This window comes from Piliocolobus tephrosceles, chromosome 13 (assembly GCF_002776525.5).
Source record: "Piliocolobus tephrosceles isolate RC106 chromosome 13, ASM277652v3, whole genome shotgun sequence".
NCBI classification, from domain to species: Eukaryota; Metazoa; Chordata; class Mammalia; order Primates; family Cercopithecidae; genus Piliocolobus; species Piliocolobus tephrosceles.
The window spans coordinates 120,135,810-120,143,172 of NC_045446.1; the positions used below are offsets into that span (position 1 = coordinate 120,135,810).

At 43.0% G+C, this 7,363-nt stretch overlaps 1 long non-coding RNA gene across 1 annotated transcript; it reads right to left on the minus strand.

Annotated features, from left to right (window-relative positions):
• Positions 1–1,675: 1,675 nt before the first annotated feature.
• Positions 1,676–3,040, minus strand: LOC111522087. The gene is made up of 3 exons (XR_002725156.1): positions 2,942–3,040; positions 2,661–2,764; positions 1,676–2,440 (listed from the first exon to the last, which is right to left on the minus strand). It is a non-coding gene; the product is annotated as an uncharacterized LOC111522087 (long non-coding RNA).
• Between the last annotated feature and the right edge of the window lie 4,323 nt (positions 3,041–7,363).

Consider the following 7,363-nt stretch of genomic DNA (forward strand, 5'->3'; position numbering starts at 1 on the left):
TTCCCTAAACTGTGAAATGAGTGTAGTAGTTTTTCAGGAAACTGGGCTTTCTCACATCATGCTGTTTGTCCTTTTGTATATAAATGTATCATTCACCCGTCACTGCTGCTGTGGAAGTTCTAAGACGTGGGGAATAATAGAGCGATCAAAGCCTTAGCAACATCTAGGAACCAGAGAGAGTAGGCATTTCTCCTGGAGGTATTAGCGTCAATTGTCATATCACCAAATGCACATCTACTGTGATTCTGGACCATTTTCCTGCCTTGGTGAATGGAGTGGTCACCACTGTGCTGAAGATACAACCATCAAAAGGTAGCTGAATTGTGCCTTCTTTCATGTGCCCCCCTCTGGGCCACACTTTCTCAGTCATAGGAGAGAAAACAGCATATCTGATTTCCAATAGTAGAAGGAGATTTAGAATCTGGGAAGAGAGCAAATAGCCAGCAGCTTGGGATGCCTGGGGTTACTTTACATGTTGGTCTCAACCCATTGATTGTGTGTAGAAAGCTGTCAAGAATGAATATCTTACAGAATGAAAGCCAAGAAAGTCTCGCTGGTAGAGACAGCTAAATTCCTATGAATCTAAGGAGAAAATCCAGACTTTCTTGCTAAGCTGGATCAAGCTGGACAGTGCCCCTACAATGTATGCCTATAACTTGCAGATTGACATTTTGTCATTATTCTTGTGATTGTCACACTGTCTGCAGCTGATCTATTAGCCCATGACTAAGAAGATATAAGGGAAAGTATTGAAAGAACTTCCAATGCCCAGTTTAAGGAGTAAACAAAGAGAGCATCACACACTTTGGTTTGGAAATAACTTTGTATTTCATTCCACCTCCCAGTTGAATCATAATCTGCTTGAAGGCAGGGATCAGGACAACTGAACCATAATGAGAAAATTACAATCCGAGTCTGATCTGAGACTTTTGTTCTAACTCAGCACTTTGCTATTTAATTGCGATATACTCTGCAAATGTACTTAACCTTAATCTATGAAATGTAAAATTAACACATTTCATGGTTGTTCAGGTAAAGCACGATGATATCTGAGAATATTTTGTAACTGTTGACTTACTTATTTTCGTGTTTGAAACTCTGTTTCATATATAGAAACTTTAAAAATTAGTAAGAGTAACTTACTGTTTGCTTTGTGCTAGGCATTGCACTAAAGATGTCGTATACATTCTCTACTCCTTGGAGTATCATTTTGAAGTAGAAAATGTTCTTGTGCACATTTGACAGATGAGGAAGCTAGGGCTTAAAAAAAATAATGAAAACAAGGCAGTGTAACTGCTGCATGATGAAGCCAGGACTTAAATTTCCATCTGTCTCTTTAAAGCTTGGACCACCTTGGTCTTTCAACTTTAGCATCATAAGGAATGGTTGGTTGGTATTCTTAAGGACATGTGGTTAGATTTATGATAATCTGAGGGAGGAGTAGAAGTGTTGGGAGAGCAAATCTTTGTTTCTGCAAAAGTCACAGACCAATATCTTTGGAGACAAAGGCCTTTCATAGGGGGGGTCAGTTAACTTTGAATTTCAGATAAAAAAAACTTTTTTTTTTTTTTTTTTTTTTTTTTTTACTGTATCTCATGCAATATTTGGAATATACTTATACTAACAATTATTTGTTAAATTTTTATTTGCTAAATCTGGCAATGCCAATATAGGAAAACATCAGCCCCAGAATGAATTAGAGTTTTCCAGAACCCCTCTCAGGGCTTGGCTGGAATCTGAGCAGTGTTTCTGGAAGTGAGAGAGATGAAGGTCATTGAGGCACAGTGATGAAGGTCAGTGGGACAAGCCTACATTGGTCCTCAGGACATCCATGTTCCAAGCCTTGCTCCACCCTGTCTGGATGGGCTGCCACCTTCGCCTGCCTGCTGACCATGTGGTTGCAGCAATATGCCCTTTGTGCCCAGGTTTTAGACTAGAATTGGTCAGAGTCATTGCAGCATAAATTGGTGTCATCTTTAAGAACCAAAGGTTTGGGCAGAGACATGGCCATTAAACAGGGTAATGTCTTACAACTATCTATAGGAGCAGGGGTTGTGGAGAGAATTTACATGTAAAAACTGAAAACCAATTCATCCAGAGCTAATTTCAGCTCAGACCAGCAGGAAAATTGCTGTTCAAATTGGTATTTCTATTGCCAGGTTTATTGACAAACATGAAATAAAAAAGCCTCTTTGTTTTATGAAGTTGTTGTAAACTTAAAAAAAAATAGAAAGGGGGTTTATATTCCCCAGTTGGTGGCATACTGGATTTTGACAGACCTTTTCTTTTGTAAGTGTGAAAATGCTGTGGTTGTTGAGCCAGGAGACAGCCCCATTCCATGAAGAGTAACATGACTCTGGGTCTTCGGATAGAAACTTTCATCAGTGCATGCTTCGGTGCATTCTTCCTTCCTCCCGGGAGGCCTGTCCTCATTTCAAAGCTGGGGAAAGCAGGAGCCAGAAAAGGGAAGTGACTTTCCCAAGGTCATAGATGGACAAATGTGCTAGCTGCCGGGCAGAGCAGAGCTCAAATCCTCTACAGCTGGGCCCACACCATCTTACCCCGACCATCCCCCAAAGCTCCCCTGCAAGCTGGCCGGGGAAGCGCAGGATGCCTAGCCCACCCCTCAGAACAGTGGGCACTTTCCTGACTCTCCTCACCAGTTCACAGCCACCTTATGGCCTGAAAGCCTGCTCCTCTTCATCACTGTTGTCTCCCAGCCCTTCCTCACTGGTGTTTGCAATCCTTCTCGGCTTCACTCAGTCTGAAATATGTAGGGATCATAACTTGTGGGTTCCTACAAGAAGCCAGCAGCCCTTCCGTAATTGCCGCTGATGTGGAAATACAGGAGCAAATGAGTAGCAATTCATACGTCGCCGCATGACAGAACAAAAACCTCTACCGAGGAATTAAAGCCATAAATATCCTACAGGACTCCTACCTGTGAGCTTGTTCCTGACATCTGGAGTGGCAGCTCACTGGAGCCACTCTGCTGTCAGCGTCCTGCTGCACACTGGCTGCCATGAAGCTGTGAGAGCAGAAGGGACCAAAAGGGGAAGTAGGGGGAGCCAGGCCTGGGGGTGGGGGACTTTCAAGGGAAACCTGGTGACAAACAGGTCACTTTCCCTTACCATGACCACAGCGACTAAGAGGCCTAAACTCATTCTCACTTGGAGCTGCCCTGAAAGCCTGCCTGCCACAAGAGTTCCTGTCCTTGCGAGAGACAGAACAGCTTTGTGGCTGATCTCCCATCTGGTTGACAGGAATGGCAGTTCAGAGTTGTGCTCCTGGAGGGGAAAGTGCTGAGGGCAGAGAAGAGGAAAGAAACTGTAGCTTGGGGTTGCCCACATGGTCATGGCAGCCTCTCACAGGCTGCAGAGATGAGGGAAGCAGGCAGGAAGCTCAGAAGAAAGCCAATCGATGACCCTTAGATGGTGGGAATTTTACTAGTGGGGCTCTCTCTTGGCAGATGTTTACTGTTTCTGGAGGTGGGAGGGATGCTGGTGGCAGGGATTGCATCCTAGGCTAGAAGCAGCTGTTGAAATGTGATTCTGTCATTGTGGCAGGGATTCCTAGGCTTGGTGCTTTTCCCTGGGACCAATAGTATTTGCTAAATGAAATGGATCCTTAGCTACTCATGACAATTTGCCCAGTGTTTTTGTTTTGTTTTGTTTTGTTTCATTGTTTCTGACTACTGTCATAAAGTGGAAGCACCGTGTTCTCTAGGGGCCCTGAGTTGAGTACTAATTGGATGGGTACTGACTAGAGACATTTCACCTTTGCTTACCCTGTATCTCTATCCATCGTTCAACACGTGTGCCAGTGTGATTGAGCTCCTGGATGCAGACCAATTCTAGTAAGCCATTCCTCATAAGGATGGCATTGGTGGTTGCCGGCAACTCTCATAGGCCCTTTGTACCTTAGTTTTCCTATTTGAAAAATAGGAGACCGGGTGCAGTGGCTCATGTAATCCTGGCCCTTTGGGAGGCTAAGGTGGGCGGATCACAACGTCAGGAGTTAGACACCAGCCTGGCCAATATGGTGAAACCCCATCTCTACTAAAAAATACAAAAATTAGCTGGACGTGATGGCGGGCGCCTGTGGTCTCAGCAATTCGGGAGGCTGAGGCAGGAGAATCGCTTGAACACAGGAGGCAGAGGTTGCAATGGGTCAAGATCGCGCCACAGCACTCCAGCCTGGCGACAGAGTGAGATCCTGTCTCAAAAAGAAAAAAAAAAAGAAAAAGAAAATGTTGTTAGCTTCTCTGTATTCATTTGGGCTGCTATAACAAAATATCTTAGACCAGAAATGGCTTGTAAACAACAGAAATTTATTTCTCATAGTTTGGAGGCTGGGAGGTCCAAGGTCAAGGCACTGGCAGATTTGGTGTCTGCTGAGGGCAACCGTCTTCTCACTGTGTCCTCACATGGTGGATGGGATAAGGGCACTTTCTAGGTTGTCTGTTGTAAGGACACTAATGCCATTCATGAGGGCTTCATCTTCATGGTCTAATCACCTCCCAAAGGTTTCACCCCCTTATAATATCACTATGGGGATTAGAATTTCAACATATAAATTTTGGAGAGAGGTACGTTTCAGTCCATTGTACAGCTGTACTTTTTTTTTTTTTTTTTGATTGCTAAAGTAAGTAAGGATCTGAGATTTGAGGTCTAAAGAGCTGTCTTCCTCCTGTCGTTTACCGAGACCAAAGCAGCTGAGCTTTTGTCTTCCTGGTTCTACATAAAATTGAGATGGATGAAAATGAAGAAAATGGAAAGGAGTTCTTCCCTACAGTAATTTAGGGATAGAATTGAAAATGCCATATTTTTATGTATAAGCCAATTTTGAGATTCTATGAAATGAAGATAAAAATAAACAGCAGGATTCAAGATAGATGCAGGATATCCTATTTTACCTCAAGGCAAAATTGAGTAGGCATTAGTTCAAAACATCTCCCTACTCCTGGCTGTCATGTAGCTTCCACTTTTAGGCCCCTGAAGAGCACTTAATATGAGTGTGGGTGATGACCAGCAGAGGAGAAAACTAGGGATTTTAAGTTGACCTGCTCTGCAGGAAAGCCTAATGCTACAGCTGCCAAACCAGGTAAACATACCTGCCTTTTGACCTATTTGTGGCACCTCACCAAGACGTTGATATAGATGGACTCTTCTTTGCCTTTACCTTTACTCATGTTGCTCTAAAATTCCTTGAGTTTTCGTCACTTTTAAGACATAGTGGTGCAGCTTGGTAAGAAAGAAGGAGTGTGGGCTTAGAATAGAGTCTCAGTTCTACATCCTGACTTTCCTACCAATAAACCATGTGATCTAAAGCAAACTTTCTTCTCTATGTCCCATGGCCTTACCTAAAAGTAAGGATACTAATCCTCGCCTGCCTGTGTTGTAGAAGGGTAGGGGACCACGTCTTTGCTCAGCAGATGCTGGGCACTGAATTAATTTTTTCCTGTGCTCCTTATCCCTAGAAGTTGTCAGCACATGTCACTGTTTCTGCTAAAGGAGACAGTAAATAACTTTTATTTACTTAGCTTATATATATTACTTATAGCTTATATTAGCAATATAAGCTAATTTTGTGTTTATTTTTGTAAGGGAGGATGGCTGCTTTTAGCCTCCCCACTCCCAACTTGGAACCCGAGATAGTATGTTCACTGAAGAAGCAAAGATGGTACATTTGACCTACTAGGCACCCAGGAAGTGAATGAATATTCATGCAAGTAAAACATCAAAGACTTGAAAAATTCTTCTAGGGGTTTTCTGTTCAGAGGTCCAATCTTTAGGATGTAAAAATTATGTAAATAAGAAAATTATGTTTAATTCTTTTAAAAATATTTTGTAAATTCCTAATAAAGATACTGTATCTAGGGGAGTATATATCATACCTTGCCATCTATATGAAATAATGGGATGGAAAGGCATACGTGTTTGCTTATATGTGATGGACTATTTCTGAAATGATTCAGAAGAAATTGGTAACTGGGTGACACCAGGAAGAACTTAGTGTGAATCAGGAATCAGAGGAAACTATTTCACTGGGTGCTCTTTGGCCCTTTTGAATTTTGAACTATGTGAATATATTGATTAGCTATTCACAGTAAAAATAAAGAAAATTAAAACGTAGAGATTGTATCTTGTGAAATCAGTGTACTTTCTGTTCATTTCTAAGACGTTAAATATTTGTAAAACTATGCCATGGCAAATGTACTTCAAAAATACAATGTCGATTCTAGTTAATACCCAGAGAAAATCCCCTTATTTTGTATCCATTATTATGCTGGCTCACCAAGGATTTAACTCTCAGAGTAGTCCTATTAGCCCTGTGAATTCTGTGTGTGTGTGTGTGTATGTGTGTGGTGAGACTCCCCTGGCTACGGCTCAGCCCTAATGAGGCTGAGGTCTTGGGTCTGACCTCCAGTTGACAAGTTAATTGCACTCTGTTCTGGGGGCACAGAGTGTGCCTTTCACCCTGATTAACTGCTTGTGCATGTGGCCACTGGCCCTGCAGTGGCAACCCTGGGTGCAAGCCTGATGAAATCCACACAGATTCATCTCTGAGTAGAACGACAAGTGGGAGGTCAGGGGAACGCCTTCGTAAGGGTGGAGGCAAACTGGGTGAGGGTGGGGGAATATACAGGATACTTACAAACCAGTGCTCCCCTGCAGCAGGGATAGGTCTGCCAATCCATTTTCTGCCCACTGCCCTCTTCTGTTCACACTCCTGACTTTTAAACTTTGTGGTTAGAATTGGTGCAAGTGCTTAAGTGGGCTAGGATGGAGGTAGAGGTGTTGCAAAAATGCCTACAGAGCTTTATTGGAAGTTCTAACTAAATATCTGTACACATTTTGGGAGTCAGCAGGTCTGGGATTAATTCCTCCTCTGCATTCTGCCTCAGATCAGCGCTTGTGATATTTTAGACATGAGAAAGTTTTCAGAGTGACATGCAGGGTGTGTGTATGTGCATGTGTGTGCATGCCCAGTGTGGGGCGTGGGTGTGGGAGATGCAGAATGTGAAGGCTGTGCCTCTCTTCTCAGTACTGAAAGTTTTCTAGATACCACCGAGGATGGAAGTGGACTGAGGGGGTTCTAGTCCCTGTCTAACCGTATCTGTCCCCGCTACAATTTCCCACATAAGAGTCCCAGGCTCGCATAATGACAACCAGGTTGGAATCACAGTTTTAATAACATACACTTGTAAAACTTTATTTTTCTAGCCCTGCTCCCATGCTAATTGTTTCATTCACTAGGACTGGACAGCCCTTGGAAATAGGCTTATCTTTATTTTGCATATGAAGAAACTGGGGCCAGCGTCAAGAGTCTCCTCCAGTATCAAGTCTTGAGACTCACACCA